We start from the raw sequence: 20,080 nt of genomic DNA, 5'->3' as shown, positions 1-20,080 counted from the left end.
CTACTCATATAATAATACCATATTACATTATTTTTCACTAATTAAATCAGTAATTCGCAATTCAATATTTTCTCAGAAATTACACGTTATTATATTTTACACTCCAAAATATCACAATTTACAATTACTTAAATGCCACACAATTTATTTGATATTTATATCATAATAATTTTCAGACAAAATATCATATGCTCAATTTCACTTATTCATTCAAATAATAATTTTAAAAATACTGTTATAATTTATTCCCCTTACTTGGCTTACTGAGAGTCTCGCTAGAATCCAAAATTTGACGCCCTTGGCGCCCAAAATTTAACTCCTGCAATTTACATTTTTCTCAAATTAATTAATCTATTTCTCTAAAATAATACCCATCTAGCCTTCCTTAGGCCCCATATACCTCAAATTAATATTTAAACTATTATTTAAAACACCCACTTAATTTTCTAAATTTTTCTTGCGGGTCCCAAAATTACACCCGCGGTGCTCACCCGGGCCCTAAATTTCAGAAATCCTATTTTCAAACCAAAAATGCTCAATATTTTAGCATTTTTAAATTAATTCTAATTAATTAAAAATAAGCCCCTTAATAACCCCTGCACCCCAAATTTGGGGTTTTGACCCGACACTCCCACAAGAATTCCGTCCCTCTAGACTTGTAGAGAATCATCCCTAGATTCTCGTGGTGGTGTCCGTTTGTCAATTGGGCGTATATTTTGCAAGAAATTAAAGAAAAAGGGAAAAATGGCTTACCCTAGGGAATATGCCTACGCCACTCCTACCATCGATCCGCTCCGGTAGAAATGACGATAGCGGCGAATGGAGTCTAGTGGTATCTTTGGATTTTCGATCGGACGAAAATTCGCCATGAAATCGAGGAGAGAGGGAGAGAGAATGTGAGGAGAGAGAATGTGAGGAGAGAGAATGAGCCTGCACGTACAGGAAAAGGAAAATAAAAGAAGAAGAAGAAGAAGAAGAAGAAGAAGAAGAAGAAAAATCTTGAAGAAGCCTGAAGCTTCGAGGCTTCAGGAAATAATAATAATAATAATAATAATAATAATAATAATAATAATAATATATTTAATTAATATAATAATAATATATTTTCTTAATAAAAATAAAAATAAATTTTAATTAAAAATTTTTTGTTCTTTTAAATCTGATTAAATAATTAGTTAATTAATTATTTATTTATTTATTATTTTTTTTTATTTTTTTTTTATTTTTTTGGAAATCAATCCACTAATTTTTTTTTATATCTTTGTTTTTGGGGTTTCTACATTCTCCCCTCCTTATAAAAATTTCGTCCTCGAAATTTGCCATTCCTCTGTTTCCTTTCCTTAGCGAAAACACTTCCAATGTTTATTGATTACCCTCACTTATGGCGGAGGAATACCGTGGTTACAATGAGGGCTTTGAGAGATTACAACTATTCAAAATTCTCCCAAAACCATTCACGTTTCAAAAACTGAAAACCTTATCTATCATATGTTACACTATACAAATAGAAACTACACAATATTATTTTTTTTACTCTGACTGGCTAAACTCCACTGAATAAGTGCGGATATCTCTGGCGCATTTGATCCTCTAGTTCCCAGGAAGCCTCCTCAATGGCATGGTTGCGCCATAGAACTTTTACCAGTGGAATCTTCTTCGTGCATAACTCCTGTTCCTTCCAATCAAGAATTTGCACTGGCACTTCCTCATAAGCTAAAGTATCACCTAACTCTAGTGCCTCATATCTGATCATATGGGAGGGGTCTGGTACGTATTTCCTCAGCATAGAAATGTGGAATACGTCATGGATCCTAGATAGGACTGGTGGTAATGCCAAACGATTGGCAACTGGACCCACTCTCTCAAGAATATCGAATGGTCCAATATACCTAGGGCTCAGCTTACCCTTCCTCCCAAACCTCATAACACCTTTCAGCGGTGCCACCTTCAAGAATAAGTGATCTCCTGTGTCAAACTCTAATTCTCACCGACGAGTATCAACATAACTCTTCTGTCGGCTCTACGCTGTCCTGATCCTGTCTCTGATGAGTCTGACTTTATCCTGAGTCTGCTGTATCAGCTCTGGCCCCAATACCTGTCTCTCACCAACCTCATCCCAGTACAATGGGGATCGGCACCTCCTGCCATATAGTGCCTCATATGGTGCCATCCCAATGCTGGCCTGGTAGCTGTTGTTATACGCAAACTCAACCAGTGGCAAATACTGTATCCAACGACCTCCAAAGTCCAGCACATATGCTCGCAGCATATCCTCTAGAATCTGTATCGTCCTTTCTATCTGTCCACATATCTGAGGATGAAAAGTCGTGCTGAATGACAACTGAGAACCCATAACCCCTTGCAGAGTCCTCCAAAAATGAGATGTGAACCATGGGTCTTTATATGAAACTATGGACACTGGGACGCCGTGGAGTCTAACTATCTCCTGGATGTATAACTCAGCCAATCTGTCCATGGAGTAGCTAACTCTGATCGGCAAAAAGTGGGCAGTCTTCGTCAATCGATCCACCACTCCCCAAATAGCGTCCTGTCCATGCAATGCTGGTAGTAATCCTGAGACGAAATCCATCGCTATATGCTCCCACTTCCACTCAGGAATGTGAAGTGGCTGTAATGATCCCGCCGGTCTCTGGTGCTCAGCCTTCACTTGCTGGCACGTCAAACACTGATTCACAAACTGAGCTATCTCCCTCTTCATGTTGCTCCACCAGATAGAATCTTGGAGATCCCTACCCGGATGTACAGTATATAGGGACCAATGTGCTTCCTCTAGAATGACCCTCTTGATCTCAGGATCGGCAGGAACGCATAACCTGGTGTGGAACCTCAAGGCTCCATCATCTGAAATGCTGAACTCTGGTTCCTGACCATCCTGTACCTTTCCCATAAGCTCTACTAATTCTACGTCATTCCTCTGGGTTGCTTTAATCCTCTCTTGTAGAGTCGGCTGCAAAACCAAGTCAGCAATGAACGCCTGGTGAACGCCCTCTACTAGCTCCACACCTAGCCTCTCCAGATCCATCTGAATCGAATGCTGAATCTCCACTGCAGATACAGATGAATCCACTGATTTTTGACTCAAAGCATTAGCGACCACACTAGCCTTTCCTGGGTGATAGCTGATAGTGCAGTCGTAATCCTTTATTAGCTCCAGCCATCTCCTCTGCCTCATATTCAATTCCTTCTGTGTGAAGAAATACTTTAAACTCTTATGGTTAGTAAATATCTCACACCTACCCCCATATAGATAGTGCCTCCAAATCTTCAGCGCGTAAACAATTGCCGCCAACTCCAGATCATGGGTAGGGTAGTTCTTCTTATATTCTTTCAAATGTCGTGAGGCATAGGCTATCACTCTCCCTCGCTACATCAACACGCATCTGAGCCCTTTATTGGACGCATCACTATAAATTACAAACCCCTCTTCTCCCGAAGGAATCGTTAACACAGGTGCAGTGATGAGTCACTGCTTCAATTCCTAGAAACTCTGTTCATATTCATCAGACAACTCAAACTTTACTCCCTTCCTGGTCAGTCAGGTAAGTGGGCCTGACAATCTAGAGAAGCCCTTAACAAACCTGCGGTAGTACCCAGCCAATCCGATGAAACTCTTGATCTCGTGCACATTCTTTGGTCGTACCCAATCTACTACTGCCTCAATCTTACTCGGATCAATAGAAATACCACCCTTGGATATGACGTGTCCAAGGAAGGTAACCTGTTCCAGCCAGAATTCACACTTCTTGAGCTTTGCATAAAGCTTTTTTTCTCGCAATACCTGAAGTACTATACTCAGATGCTCCTCATGCTCCTCTGGGCTCTTCGAATACACCAGTATATCATCAATAAATACTACCATAAATTGATCCAAGCACTGGTGAAAGACCCTGTTTATCAGGTCCATAAACACTGCAGGAGCATTCGTCAACCCAAACGACATAACTAGAAATTTATAGTGACCATATCGTGTTCTGAATGCCGTCTTCGGAACATCTTCCACCCTGACTTTCACCTGATGGTACCCAGAGCGTAAGTCTATCTTTGAAAAGATCTGTGTCCCCTGTAACTGGTCAAACAAATCATCGATACGCGGGAGCGGGTATTTATTCTTGATAGTCACTTTGTTTATTTCCCGATAGTCGATGCATAACCTCATTGAACCATCCTTCTTCCTCACAAATAAAACCGGTGCTCCCCAGGGCGACACACTGGGCCGTGACTCACTCGAAAAATGAGCAGCTCGGAAGCTATCCCAATTATAGGAGTTATGTCGTGTAATATTAAGCCCAAGGGCTAGATTGTCTCCTCAGGGAATGCGTTTTAATCTCAGATTTTACGTTCTTCCAATCGAAATTAAAAAGGTACTAAACTCAATTCAGATTCGGGCTTTCAAGATTGTGGAGACTTAAATGAAAACACAAATTAAAGTCCTCACGCACGGAATTAAATAACAATAATGAAAACTCTAGTCTACTTAAGGAAACACTAGATCATACTAACTAAAAATGGAAACTTTAAACATGGAATTAAAAATACACAATGGAAACTAAACTAGACACACACTAAAAAAAAAAACCAAACCTACTAAAAATCGAACCTTTAGCACAATTAAGAGATCAAATCAAGACTCACAATTTAAATGCAAGATGAACTCAACGGAAATTTAAAAGACGTAAACAATAACGGAACACAATAAAAACACAACCTTTACTAATCATAGACCCTAACTAAATCGAATTTCGACAAAAAAAAAATATCTAAATTTAATTAAGAATGCTAAATTAAAATAACAATCAATTAGATAAACAAAGAGATTAATTTAACAATAATGAAATACCCAACATTACTCAACTTAAACAAAAAGAAAGAAAACTCCAATAACATTAAAAAAAAAAAAAAACTTTCTTCAATATTCCAAGATTCACAGAAAAGTAAATAAAAGAAAGAAAGAAAGGAAAAGAGAGAAAGAGAGAAACAAATCCACGGAGCCGTGGCAGCAGCTGCGGCTGTGTGTGGGTTGGTTCGCGGCTGTGGCATAGAGCAAGGAAGGCAGCCAGCTTCTGGTGGAGTCGTGGAGTTACAAAACTGCTGCCATAGTAGAACAGGGGCTGGAGTTGCTGCTGCCGTACCAGAACGAGGGCTGGAGTTGCTACTGGTGGCTGGACGGCTGCGGCTGTTGTAGAGTGGAGGGGCTGCTGTGTGCGGCCGAAGGGACTACCGCTGCTGCTGTGGAGAGAGGGGCTGCTATGGAGAAACAGGGGAAAGGGGAAGAGCAGAGAGGAGAAGAAAAGCAAGAGAAACAGCAAGAAAGGAAGAAGGAGAGAAGAAGAAGAAGAAGCACAAGGTTCGAAGAGAAGAAGGAACAGCAGAAGAGAAGCTGCAAGAGAGTGAATAAAGAAAAGCTAAGGGAAAGAGAAGGAACAAGAGGAAGAAGAATAAGAAGGAGAAGAAGAAGAAGAGAGGAGAAGAGTGGTGCGCAGGGCACACCCAGAACAGGGAAAAATAAAGAATAAATAGGGGAGGAGGCTTGCCCTAACCCACGACCCGTATAGGAGATTCGGCCCAAATTGTTATATTTTTTCATTTTTTTTTATTTTCTTTTCATCGCAAATTTGACTCTTCTGGAGCCCGTTTCTCACAAAACTCAAAACATAAAAGTTGTAGATAATCCTTTCCTCTTTCTCCAAAAATTTGAATCATCTCGATCGAAACTCAGACGAAAATGTTATGCTTGAAATACGAACAGGTGTCGATTTTGGTTCCCGGGAATTTTCCTGCGACAAAAAATTACCAAAACTTCATAAATAGTACAAAAAAGTTCAAGAATGATGATTTTGGCACTTTATTAAAATATTGGACAATTTTGCGCATTTAATTAAAAATATAAATCGTAAAGCTCGGGTTAAGATGCCCAATTACGCAATTTTGACGCGTAATCACACCCCCCAACTAACGTTTTGCTAGTTTCTAGCAAATGACGTGAATGAATCTCAGGGTGGTGTCTACAACTGCATACTCCGGTGATCATGAAATCAATGCACATGCAACACAAGCATACTATTTCACATACAAGAACATAATTGAATTTCACACAAACTTGTTCATATTCAATGCATACGACTCCAAAGCACGTCACTCATGCAAGTTTCATCGTTTATATGTGATTTAAGAGCAGTATACTCACATGAAGTTAATCAGAGGTACATTCAGAGTTAATGCAATCATATAAGTTCGAGTATAAACAGGTAAACTCTCGAGGTGTGTGTGATGTGTGTGACTCATTACACCTAAGATACTAGTGGACACCTACAGAATGGTCGCTTTGACTCAGCCTAACTGGTATACCCTCCAGAACACTCAAAGAAAATGGGTTCACTCATTATATGTGAGGAGGAGTGTGACGATCAAACATCCCACATATTAAAAGGAACAACGCTAAGTATATGGAGTGGACTAGTCTGGAAAGGATCTAACCTATCAATGAGGTGTCGGGTCCTTCACCCTAACATCTTCTCACCTACTCGCCATATCCAACTGAGACCACCCTAGATCAACTTACTCACAAACTTATTGTGAATGCATCTGAGGCATTAATCAGTTCAAGAATCTTCATTCGCAAAAAATATGTGTCGTGTCCTTGATTCTATGTGATATGTATGTGGATCAAGCATTAGCATTTCATCTCATGCGCATGTGTATTGCTTATTCTTTATTTTGCTCATTCTTCATTTTCTATCTTTTCTTGATCAATTAGGACAATCATAACACTTCTTTTGTAATCTTCATACCATCAATGGGAATTGAGCTCAAATAGTGGTCCATGAACTAAGTTTATCTCTAGGGATGGCTCAGCCTTCACATTTTGAGTAGGCTACAAGACCTAGATTTCTATCTCCCCACTAGGTGTCACCTCTAGGCTATCAAATCAAAAACAAAGACTAGTGTACAAAGGAATCATCCAGAAAAGAGAATTAAGTTCCATGAACTCTGATTTGATATTAACGCTCAAAAGGACGATAAATAGCTCAAGGATATCTCACAAGGTGTCATAGTCGCCACGGGTGCTCTCTCAGTGCTCACAGGAAACCCTAAGTGCAATGAATCACGTGAATATGTTTATTCAGCCTCGTGAGATGCCATGTGAATACAGGAAATTATATAGTCAAATTAACACGAATGTACTACCAATCGATTCTTCATGGAGTCATAAGATCATATAGAGAGAAATTACGCATGATTAACTCAAGTGTGTAATTCGTAAGTTATGCGCAAGTATGTGAAAGGTATACACAGTGTTAAGCATGGCATAGTGCAGTGTAATTCCTTAGTCCACCTCCTTTCTTTCTCTTTTTTTTTTTTTTTTTTTATCTTTTTGATGTTTTTTTTTTTTTTATATGAAACCTGGTACGTGTATGTGCACAGTGTCACATGCGAATGCTCATCCCCCCCAACTAAAGTGGAACATTGTCCTCAATGTGAAAGCATAGGGGAAATAGGAAATACTGTGCACAGGAAAAGTAAGGCATACCTGAGTGGCGAAATAATGGAAAACAAAAATCGAACTACGAGAAAATGGACCTGAAAACTAACTAAAAATAAAATAAGATAAAATAAAAGAAAAATAAGAGAAAGAAAAACATCACAATTGTCTGGCGGAGGCTCAGGGGGAATTTTGTCTGGTGGCCACAGGTCTATATATTGCATCGGCGGTTCTCCAAATTTGAGCCGCCACAATCAATCAATCGTCATACCTACACGAAAATCAACCTCAAATGAAATAATGCTCATCAATATACCAAACAATATGTGTGCAGGTCGACCCTCTTGTGTGGATAAGAAAAGGTCTTTATTCAACATTGTGTCCAGGAAATGTGCTTCTTTACGAACTAACGGTTGAGAGAAAGTGATTGGAATAATTACCTGCAGTTCTTTAGAAACATTAACATTAAAGGTTTTACCTGATTCTTTGAAAATTATATGCTCACCAGACTGGTCACCCTCTTTATCGGGTGTACATATCATCATACCACTGCAAGATTCTGCCTCCACATTAGGCTCCTTAACATTTGATTCATGCGAGAGTGACGATTCCATGGTTTCTGAGCTCGGAGTATGAGGTACCACAGGTTGGTACTCCATATGAGTATCATTCTCATCATCAACTAAATGCTCTGCTTCTGGCCCCGTTTCCTCTGATTTTTCTTTGACCTCTTCTGGTTCAGCCATGACTTATAGTGCTGGGACAACTGGTTGTCTGACAATGAGCATCTCAGGTGGGGGAAATTATTTCTCGCTTCTCGATGTAGTGGTGGCCTCTGCTGCCTTAAAGAGATCATCGTGCATTTGTTGTTGTGGTTGCTGGTACTCTTGAGGACTAGGCTGAGGTTCTGCGAGCAATTCTTCGTTTTCTAAGATATCCAACTGTGTGCTTATCGCATTAATAGTATCCCGCAATTCATTATTATGATCAACTTGAGTTTGCATGAATTGCTGGAGCATGTTCACCATATGTGTTATGCTATCCCCAAAAAGGTCTGACGACGTATAGCTCGGAGGGATCTTTTCTGGCTGATATTGAGGTGGAGGGTTGTTTGGGCAGTTTGGTGGCTCGTATACATCTCCACCACTAATTGTGTTGATAGGGTGTGCAGTTATGGGTGCCTGAGTGTATCGTGTGTTGCACTGTGGGACATTGTCAGTTAAGTAATCAAAGAATGATAATACCTGATCTGGATCCTCGCTGACGGGCTCTCCATTAGACATAGTCTGGACAAAACACTTGCAATCAGGGGTAAGAGCAGTATAAAAACAATCAGCTAACCTCTATGAGTCGAACCTGTGATGTGGACAAGTGCTTAGTAGATCCTTGAATCGCTCTCAGCAAGCCCGAAATGTCTCGTCATCCTGTTGCACAAAATTAAGAATTTGTTCCTGCAAAAATTGAGTTTTCTATGAGGGACAAAATGCATGCAGAAATTCACGCTCCATATCAGTCTAATAAGTGATAGAGTGAGGTCTCAAGGAATGAAACCAGATCAGTGCCCTATACTGCAAAGTAGTAAGAAATAAATTCAGTCTAGTAGATTCGTCAGCTCTAGTATGAGAGAAAAACATGTTGCAAGTTAACTCAAACTCTGCTAGGTGCTGATAAGGGCACTTAGATTCCATCCCGTAAAACACGGGTAGCAGTGACGTCCTCCCGCGCTGCATCATGAAATTAAGCTCGTCATAAGGAAGAACAGTGGAAGAGGATGCAGTGGCATATTCAAGTTGCAAAAAGTCCATTATCGTGCGTGGTGCAGATGCAGCCATTTTTCAAAACTCAAAAAAAAAAATTCTATTTTTGTTTTATGCTTTTTTTTTTCTTTTTCTTAAAACTAATAAAAATGACGGGAAAAATGCAAAATTGAGACTAAGAACAACATTCCCTGGCAACGGCACCAAAAACTTGACTCACTCGAAAAATGAGCAGCTCGGAAGCTATCCCAAGTATAGGAGTTACGTCGTGTAATATTAAGCCCAAGGGCTAGATCGTCTCCTCAGGGAATGCGTTTTAATCTCAGATTTTACGTTCTTCCAATCGAAATTAAAAAGGTACTGAACTCAGTTCAGATTCGGGCTTTCAAGATTGTGGAGACTTAAATGAAAACACAAATTAAAGTCCTCACGCACGGAATTAAATAACAATAATGAAAACTCTAGTCTACTTAAGGAAACACTAGATCATACTAACTAAAAATGGAAACTTTAAACATGGAATTAAAAATACACAATGGAAACTAAACTAGACACACACTAAAAAAAAAAAACCAAACCTACTAAAAATCGAACCTTTAGCACAATTAAGAGATCAAATCAAGACATACAATTTAAATGCAAGATGAACTCAACGGAAATTTAAAAGACGTAAACAATAACGGAACACAATAAAAACACAACCTTTACTAATCATAGACCCTAACTAAATCGAATTTCGACAAAAAAAAAATATCTAAATTTAATTAAGAATGCTAAATTAAAATAACAATCAATTAGATAAACAAAGAGATTAATTTAACAATAATGAAATACCCAACATTACTCAACTTAAATAAAAAGAAAGAAAACTCCAATAACATTAAAAAAAAAAAAAACTTTCTTCAATATTCCAAGATTCACAGAAAAGTAAATAAAAGAAAGAAAGAAAGGAAAAGAGAGAAAGAGAGAAACAAATCCACGGAGCCGTGGCAGCAGCTGCGGCTGTGTGTGGGTTGGTTCGCGGCTGTGGCATAGAGCAAGGAAGGTAGCCGGCTTCTTGTGGAGTCGTGGAGTTACAAAGCTCCTGCCATAGTAGAACAGGGGCTGGAGTTGCTGCTGCCGTACCAGAACAAGGGCTGGAGTTGCTGCTGGTGGCTGGACGGCTGCGGCTGTTGGAGAGTGGAGGGGCTGCTGTGTGCGGCCGAAGGGACTACTGCTGCTGCTGTGGAGAGAGGGGCTGCTATGGAGAAACAGGGGAAAGGGGAAGAGCAGAGAGGAGAAGAAAAGCAAGAGAAACAGCAAGAAAGGAAGAAGGAGAGAAGAAGAAGAAGAAGCACAAGGTTCGAAGAGAAGAAGGAACAGCAGAAGAGAAGCTGCGAGAGAGTGAATAGAGAAAAGCTAAGGGAAAGAGAAGGAATAAGAGGAAGAAGATGAAGAAGAAGAAGGAGAAGAAGAGAGGAGAAGAGTGGTGCGCAGGGCACACCCAGAACATGGAAAAAAGAAAGAATAAATAGGGGAGGAGGCTTGCCCTAACCCACGACCCGGATAGGAGACTCGGCCCGAATTGTTATATTTTTTCATTTTTTTTCATTCTCTGTTCATCCCAAATATGACTCTTCTGGAGCCTATTTCTTGTGAAACTCAAAACACGAAAGTTGTAGATAATCCTTTCCTTTTTCTTCCAAAAATTTGAATCGTCTCGATCGGAACTCGTACGGAAAAGTTATGCATGAAATACGAACAGGTGTCGGTTTTGGTTCCCGGGAATTTTCCTGCTACAAAAAATTACCAAAACTTCATAAATAGTGCAATAAAGTTCAAGAATGATGATTTTGGCACTTTATTAAAATATTGGAAAATTTTTGGCATTTAATTAAAAATATAAACCGTAAAACCCAGGTTAAGATGCCCAATTACGCAGTTTTGACGCGTAATCAGGCCGAATGAACCCCTTATCTAACAGTTCCTACAACTGCTCTTTTAATTCTTTCAGCTCTGCCGGTGTCATTCTATATGGCGCCTTCAAAATCGGCGTTGTCCTCGGAACCAGATTAATAACGAACTCTACCTCACGATTAGGAGGTAGTCCCGGTAAATCCTCGGGGAATACATCAGGAAAATCTCTCACCACTAGGATATCCTTCATCCTCAGCTTCCCTTCTGATACTGCCTTCACATAGGCTAAATATCCCTGACAACCTTCTGATAACAATACACGTGCCTGAATAGCAGATAGTAACTGAGGTGGGGTGCGCACACGTGATCCCATGAATTTGTACACCTGTCCCTCTGGAGGTCTGAATACTACCACTCTTTGATGGCAATCAATGCTGGCATAGTGGGCAGCTAGCCAATCCATACCCAAGATGACCTCAAACCCATGCATGTCTAAAACCACCAGATTAGCCAACAAAAACCTCCCCTGAATATCCACTGGACAGTCCCTAAGTACCTTTCTACATACCCCTACGGCCTCAGTCGGCGTAGCAACAGACAAACTAATTTCTAACTGCTGAGGCTCAAACCCACACAATTTTACATAATCCCGAGCGACAAATGAATGCGTCGTCCCAGAATCAAATAAAATGGTAGCTTTAAATGACAATATTGAAACCGTACCTGTCACCACATCTCCCGCTGCCTCAGCATCTCCAGGATTTAGTGCATAAACTTGCGCCGGCGCAGTATTCCTTTGCTGTCCACCTCGAGGTTCCTGGTAGCCTCCTCTATATGGTCGAAGAGCAGCCGCTACCACTGGTGGTGCCTAGCAGTTTCTCGCGATATGCCCAGGCTGGTGGCACTGATAGCAGACCACCTCTCTCGCTCGACACTCTCCTGGGTGCCTCCTCAAACATCTGGGACATAGAGGGAGCATCTGTCTACCTTGTACTGCTCCCTCTCCTCCTCCCTGTCGTCGTCCTCCTCCAGTATCATATCTCCTCCATGGCCCACGACTGGGCCCTGCCTAAAAATTAGAAGGAGCGGGCCTCTTCCTCTGGCTCTAGGCTGCTGCGCCTCGTTGTATGCTGCTCTTAATCACCGCAGCCCTATCCACTATCTCCGGGAAAGTCTGAGCTCGGAAACCTACCACCTGCTCATACAGGTTCTGCCTCAAGCCCTCCTCAAACTTCCTCGCCTTCCTCTCCTTATCTGGCACCATATACGGGGCGAAGCGGGACAGCTGAACAAACCTCGCTACGTACTGCTGCACCGTCATAGACCCCTGCGTCAGATACAAAAACTCCAACGCCTTTGCACTCTTGAATGTAGCCGGAAAGTACTGCTTGAAGAAAATCTCCCTGAAGTGACTCCACATCATCACTACAGGGTCAGGCCTCTACTCCTCCAGTACTCTCACTGACCTCCACTAGTGCTTTGCCTCCCCGGTCAATTTAAAGGTAGCAAATCATACTTTCTGCTCATCTGTGCATGATAGGACTGCCAGTATGTCCTTTATGTCCTGAACCCAGTTCTTTGCTACTAGTGGGTCTGCTCCTCCAGCGAAAGATGGGGGTCGCATACGTGTGAACTGCTCGATCGTGCAAGTCCGCTCCCCTGAGCTCCTGACCATCTCAGCCATCACCTGCTGAGTGACGCTACGTAACACTGCCTCAGGGTCTGTACCACCCATACTAGAAGGTCCTGCTCCGTCACCTCCCGCATTCGTGTTACTGTTCCTCGGATCCATCTTGCAAAGGAAACAACTAATCTTAGCATACAATCACTATCACGCAACCCATGCACTACAATAACTCATAAATTATTCTTCTATCCACATCCTTAATCCTCATTTAAGATTCAGTCCTACCACTTAGAAACAAGACCCAGCAGTAGTATCCATGATTTTCCTGAAATCGTCACCCCAAGAAAAACACAGAAACAACCCCGGTACTCCTATCTCTAGGCCGCAAGATAGAATCCTAAATTCTCACCTCATCCTCTAACAACCACTAACTCACATTTCAATCTACCCATCTCCTATTTCCCTCAAAATCCACTCCTATACTCTAGTATTGTATTCTGCTGTCTACTAAAGTCTACAGAACCTAGCAACCTAGGCTCTGATACCAAACTGTGACGCCCCGATTTTCGTACAATTTTTTTTATAATAAATAAATAATCACGTCATAAATCCATAACATCCACAAATCGGCCAAGTCAACAATCCTAGTATCATTCATACACCCCGACTCGCATTGGGTACCGGGTAAAAAGTATTTTATTATATTCAACCTAACAGCGGAAGACAATATACACATATCAGTCAGAATACAATACCCAGAGTATCAACATACATACAAATATTCACACTACCTTCCCATACTAAAAATTACTATTCAACTCTAAGGGAATTATATATCCCCTAGTCCAAAAACTCATCTTGTGTATCAGGGTCTCAGCTCCCTACTATCATGGAGCTCTATCACCCTGCTGGTCTCTGTTCCCTGAAAAATTTTGATAAATTGGGTGAGACACATCTCAGTAAGAAGGAATAGATTATTTACAATGTGTGGCCAAATGAGTACAATTATAATACACTTTACTTTTCAAATCACCATTTCGTCTGAGAAAATACACTGATATTCACGTACACATAATCATATAGATATACAACACAAGCTTTTATAAGCTTTAAAATCATTTATCAAATTCAATGATTTCTAACACATACTTACACGCGAAGTTCCTGAAATAGGGAAGATTACCCGCCCATACAGGTAGCTTCCCTCTGCCCTAACACGTTATGCAGTCGGGTATGGCCACATCTGATACCCATCAGGGCACTCACCTTACTCAATAAGCCCTCAGGCGGAGAGTTTCACTTCGCCTTAATTATTTATATTATTAACTCACACTGTTCCATTTCTCAATTTTATCATTCTTTATTTCTCAATTTCCATTCTTTCTTTCATTCCTCATTTTAGCCAATTTAATCATTCTTTCACTTTTCATTTCCACTTTACTTTTCGGCTCATGAGTATCCTCGGTATCAAATACCAACATCGGGTCTGTAACTCATGGTCACCCTAAGGATCTTTCTATTCACGCCATGCTTCCCCCCATGGTCAAGGTTGTGTGGCCCGAAGGTTGGATCTAACCGCAGTTGGCCGACCCGGTTAGAATAAATATCATATCACATATCGCGTCTGTAGTATGACTGGCCGGCCTAATACCCTGATCTGGACTCAGGGGGTCCAACAACCCTACACAATGGCACAGTCGACTGTCACGCCACACACTCCAAGAGTCCGCGTGGTTGCACTAACACCACTCGCAACGGTACCGTGCTAAATATCATAACCATCCAATAGGGTTTACCACCACATACCCGCAATCATTATGCGGTATTGGCATTTCATCAATTGTATTCCAGTATATCACAATTCAGTTCAATATAAATATTCTCATCATTTTCTGTGCACATTTCATCATCTCGTAATATCATATATCATATTTCATGTATTTTGCACATTTTCCAAAAATACTCATTTCTCATGCAAATAATTTCCACTCACAAATAAATACCACATTTCATTATTTTCCAATATCAATAATTCACAAAATCCCATTTTCCAGGCAAAACATTTCTACTCATATAATAATACCATATTACATTATTTTTCACTAATCAGATCAATAATTCTCATTTCAATATTTTCTCAGAAATTACACATTATTATATTTTACACTCCAAAATATCACAATTTACAATTACTCAAATGCCACACAATTTATCTAATATTTATATCATAATAATTTTCAGACAAAATATCCTATGCTCAATTTCACGTATTCATTCAAATAATAATTCTAAAAACACTGCTATAATTTATTCCCCTTACCTGGCCTACTGAGAGTCTCGCTAGAATCCAAAATTTCACGCCCTTGACACCTAAAACTTAACTCCTACAATTTACATTTTCCCCAAATTAATTAATCTATTTCTCCAAAATAATACTTATCTAGCCTTCCTTAGGCCCCATATACCTCAAATTAATATTTAAACTATTATTTAAAACACCCACTTAATTTTCTAAATTTTTCCTACGAGTCCCAAAATTACACCCGCGGTGCTCACCCGGGCCCTAAATTCCAGAAATCCTACTTCAACCCAAAATGCTCAATATTTTAGCATTTCTAAATTAATGCTAATTAATTAAAAATGAGCCCCTTAATAACCCCTGCACCCCAAATTTGGGGTTTTGGCCCGACACCCCCACGAGAATTCCGTCCTACTAGACTTGTAGAGAATCATCCCTAGATTCTCATGGTGGTGTCCGTTTATCAATTGGGCTTATATTTTGCAAGAAATTAAAGAAAAAGGGGAAAATGGCTTACCCTAGGGAATATGCCTACGCCGCTCCTACCACCGATCCGCTCCTGTAGAAATGACGGTAGCGGCGAATGGAGTCCAGTGGTATCTTCGAATTTTCGATTGAGCGAAAATCCGCCACAAAATCGAGGAGAGAGGGAGAGAGAACGTGACAAGAGAGAATGAGCCTACACGCGCAGGAAAAGGAAAATAAAAGAAGATGAAAAGAAAGAAGAAGAAGAAGAAGAAGAAGAAAAATCTTGAAGAAGCCTGAAGCTTCCAGGCTTCAGGAAATAATAATAATAATAATAATAATAATAATAATAATAATAATAATATATTTAATTAATATAATAATAATATATTTTATTAGTAAAAATAAAAATAAATTTTAATTAAAATTTTTTTTTTCTTTTTCTTTTAAATCCAATTAATTAATTAATTATTTAATTATTTATTTTTAAATTTTTATTTTTTATTTTTTTGGAAATCAATCCACTAATTTTTTTTTATATTTCTGTTTTTGGGGTTTTTACACCTTTGCTCCTTCGGTCTTCTTCTTTTCCTTGTATTTGTCTGAGTGTGTCTGACCTGGTATATCTATCCAAGGTGAGCTTTTGAGCTCTACCCTCTGCTCTCTAGGTGTGAGAGTTTCTAAACTTCTCCTCTTCCTCTTCTGCTCCTTCAATTGAGCGGAGCCTTCTCTGATAGCTCTCTATTTGCAGAGCTTGCCCTCTCTGATGCTCTTAATTTGGCAGAGCTTCCTTCTCTCTTGTTTTTCTCTCTAACTCTTAGAGTTTCTCTAACTCTCTCTTTTTTCTCTCAATTTCAATAGAGGTTTTCTAATGCTTTTTTTTCTTCTCCCTTTTGCTACAGTGCGAGCCTCCCTATATATAGGGAGGCTGGGGGTCTAATTGGAGCCAAAATCCTCTCCCTTTCAATAGAATTCCCGTGAGCCAACAGGGAATAATTCTTCTTAACCAATTTCATTCCTTCTCTACGCATGTGAATTTTATTATTATTATTTTGAATTTTATTTTCTAACTGATGTGTTATTTCTTTCTTATGTGAAGGAAGCTTTGGAAGATGCTTTCAGTTATGACAGTTGGCATCAGGGGATTGGCTCTGCCTCCTTTTTTAATAAAATCTATGACGTATGCATTTTTTCAATTTTGACCATAATTTTTACATCACAGTTGACCAGTCTTGCTCCCAAAAATACCTGGCAATAAAAATGACCTTAAAACTCCACAAATACCTGACTTTTAAAAGACTCAAATTCAAACGTTTTGAATGACTTAATTTAAAATCTAGGGCTCACATTAAAATTTTTTTTTAAAAAACTTGATTTCCAATGATGAAAAAAAATAAAGGAAATTTAACTAAAAGTTAAAAGAATTCAAACTTTAGAATTAAACTAAAAGGACTCTTTTTTTAAAAAAAACATAGGATTTACCAAAGCTAGCCTAATAAGAAAGAATCATTTTGACATTATGGGACCTCAACTAAAATTAGAAAAACTTGGTTCAAAATAAGAAAACCAAAAGGACTCGAAATTTCTCCTGGAATATCGAGACTTTAGCTTGAAATAGAAAGACTATTTTGAAATAACTGAAACTCCAAACAAGACTCCAATTTAACATAATTGGGACTTGATCGGGCTTAAAGTCAGTTTTATTACACTAGGTCTTTGCAAGGGGGTTGTCTGGTTGAAATTGGGGTACCTACAATCATGGAATTAGGTATTAAACTAATTAAACATTAAACTTATCACAATTATTATCTCATTCAAAATTTCAAACATAGATTTTCAAAAATGCTTTAGGGAACATTTGTATACTTTTGTATAAAACATCTCCGTCATAATATAAATTTTGGGGTAAGGTTTGCCAATATGTAAGGAAGCAATTAGGGAGAGGGATGTACATGATTCGGTTAGCCAAATCAAACCCTTTAAACCGTTAGCTAAACAAAAGTTTCAAATTTTAAGAAAATGCAATCCAAAAATAAATTGACTATAAATAAGATGATCCAAAACTCAACCATTGGCTAAAAATTTTAAAAAATACCAAACTTAGATCGAACCAAAAATAATTAATTAATTTTTCAATTCAGATTGATTAGATTTTATTGTTTAGTTTTTCTTACTCATGATTAGGGATAACGCATAGATTATCCCTTACTTTCCCTCGAGCGTTCAATAAGAATTGCTTTACCGATCACGGGCTGTAATGAACATTTATTTCCTTTTGATAAACCAAAACTAGTGGCCTAAGGCACTTCTAATCAAATATTGAATATAATAAGCAACAAAAGGGATATACATTGACCCTCCCACTTCTTATCAAATGGATGATGTGCTGCCGTTTGATTTGTATTCTAGTGGTGTGGAGAAGAGATGATGAGCCCTGACGACGACATTGCAGTTCCATCTCCTCTCATTGGTTCGTCGGAAGATACCAGCATCCATATCTAATATCTTAATTAATTTCCTTCTCAACAAGTCAAACCAGCCTAGCCTCAGCCGCACATATAACATTTTTCATTAATTAATTAATTAATCAGTTAATTAAATTCCCAATAACTAAAGTTCTATTTCTGAAAAAAAAAAAAAAATACATGCAGTCATATGTTGACTTGGAGCTTTTGAAAAGCAAAAGAGGTCACTGCATCACAGTGTATACATATATATATATATATATATATATATATATATATATATATATATATATATATATGCCCACATTCTTTTTAAGTAAAGAGAAGATGCAAGTTCACAATGATTGATGTAGACCTCATTTTCGCAGAGTAGGGCTGGCATTGGGGTATTTTATGTTTTATTGCTGCAAATCAACAGGAAACATGGCTGCCCCCACGTAATCTTAAGACAAATCCTTCAAGATTGTCCCATTAATTTGAACACAAAGAAGATATACCCTAACCACTAGGGTCTTGTGTTAGTTAATGGGGTAGAAAATGGCTATAAATATAGCTTGCTTTGAGAATGTTAGGAAATCAGAACAATTAGTTTTAACTTTGAAAATAATGGCATGTTTGGGGCTCAAGAGAGTGTGTGTAATATTGTTCTTACTTTTAGTCATGATTGTCGTTGAATCACGAAAAGTGAATCAATTCAGAGACCGGAAGAATGCAGGAGAGGTACTTCGAGCATTATTAGAAGATGCAAAAAGTTCAAAGGACAAGTTTGCACTACGGGGAGACAATGCAAATGATGGTGGGAAGAACAACCACACTAACCGACTAGTCCCATCTGGACCAAACCCAAAGCATCATTGGCCTAGCACCGGAAATGCAACTAACGATCGTCAGAATAAGCAACTTGATCGAATGGTCCCATCTGGACCAGACCCAAAGCATCACTGGCCTAGCAGTGAAAGTCCAATTGATGATGGACAGAATACGAAGCTTGACGAAATGGTCTCATCCAAACTAGACCCAAAGCATCATAACGGTAGGCAAAATACACCACCTAGGCAACTAGTCCAATCAAGATTAGATACAAAGCATCATTCCCCTAAAACCAAAAATGGAGATGATGATGAAGGGAAAAATAGGGTTTTAGATCATTTAGTCTCATCTAGACTAAACCCAAAGCATTATGACAGTAGGCAAACCACACCACCTCAACAAGTCCAATCAAGATTAGACAAGAAACATCATTCCCTTGAGACCGAAAATGGAGGTGATGATGGGAAGAACATGCTTCCTGATTGGTTGGTCCCATATGGACCAAACCTAAAGCATCATGATGATGGGAAGAATATAAGATATGATCGGTTAGTCCCATCTGGACTAGACCCAAAGCATCATGATGATGGCCAAAGTACACCACCTTATCAACTAGTCCAATCTAGATTAAACACAAAGCATCATTCCCTTGAGACTGAAAATGGATATGATGATGGGATAAACATGCTTCCTAATCGGACAGAACCATTTGGACTAGACCGAAAGCAACATGACGATGGGAAAAATATACAACCTTATCAAATGGTCCCATCTAGACTAGGCACAAAGCATCATTCTTTTAAGAATGGAAATGGAGACGATGATAGGCAAAATGCACCGCCCAATCAACTGGTCCCATTTCAATTTGATTCAAAGCACCATTCTTCTAAGACTAGAAACAAAGATGAGAATGAGCAAAACTCGTAGCCCAATCCCATGGTCAAAGCTTCATCAGTACTCTAACATCGATGATGATCGATAGAACCAGTAGCCTAATCGACCATCCATCACTAAGAGTCTATAAAGACTATAGCATATATAAAAGAGCTAGCTAATACTCAACAATATAGTTAGATGCCAAAAACTTTGCATACGGTGCATTTGTCATTTCTATATAGCTTCAAGAACTGCATGTAAAATCGATTATTTAGTGTTTACTTAAATAAAAGCCCCTTACTTATATGTAAGTCCATGAACTTTATGATATTTGCTTTTGAGAAAATAAATCAAAACAATTCTCCTAATAATAGTTCAATGGTT

Source organism: Malania oleifera, chromosome 12, assembly GCF_029873635.1.
Source record: "Malania oleifera isolate guangnan ecotype guangnan chromosome 12, ASM2987363v1, whole genome shotgun sequence".
Taxonomy (NCBI): Eukaryota; Viridiplantae; Streptophyta; class Magnoliopsida; order Santalales; family Ximeniaceae; genus Malania; species Malania oleifera.
Note: the sequence above shows the minus strand (reverse complement) of the source record.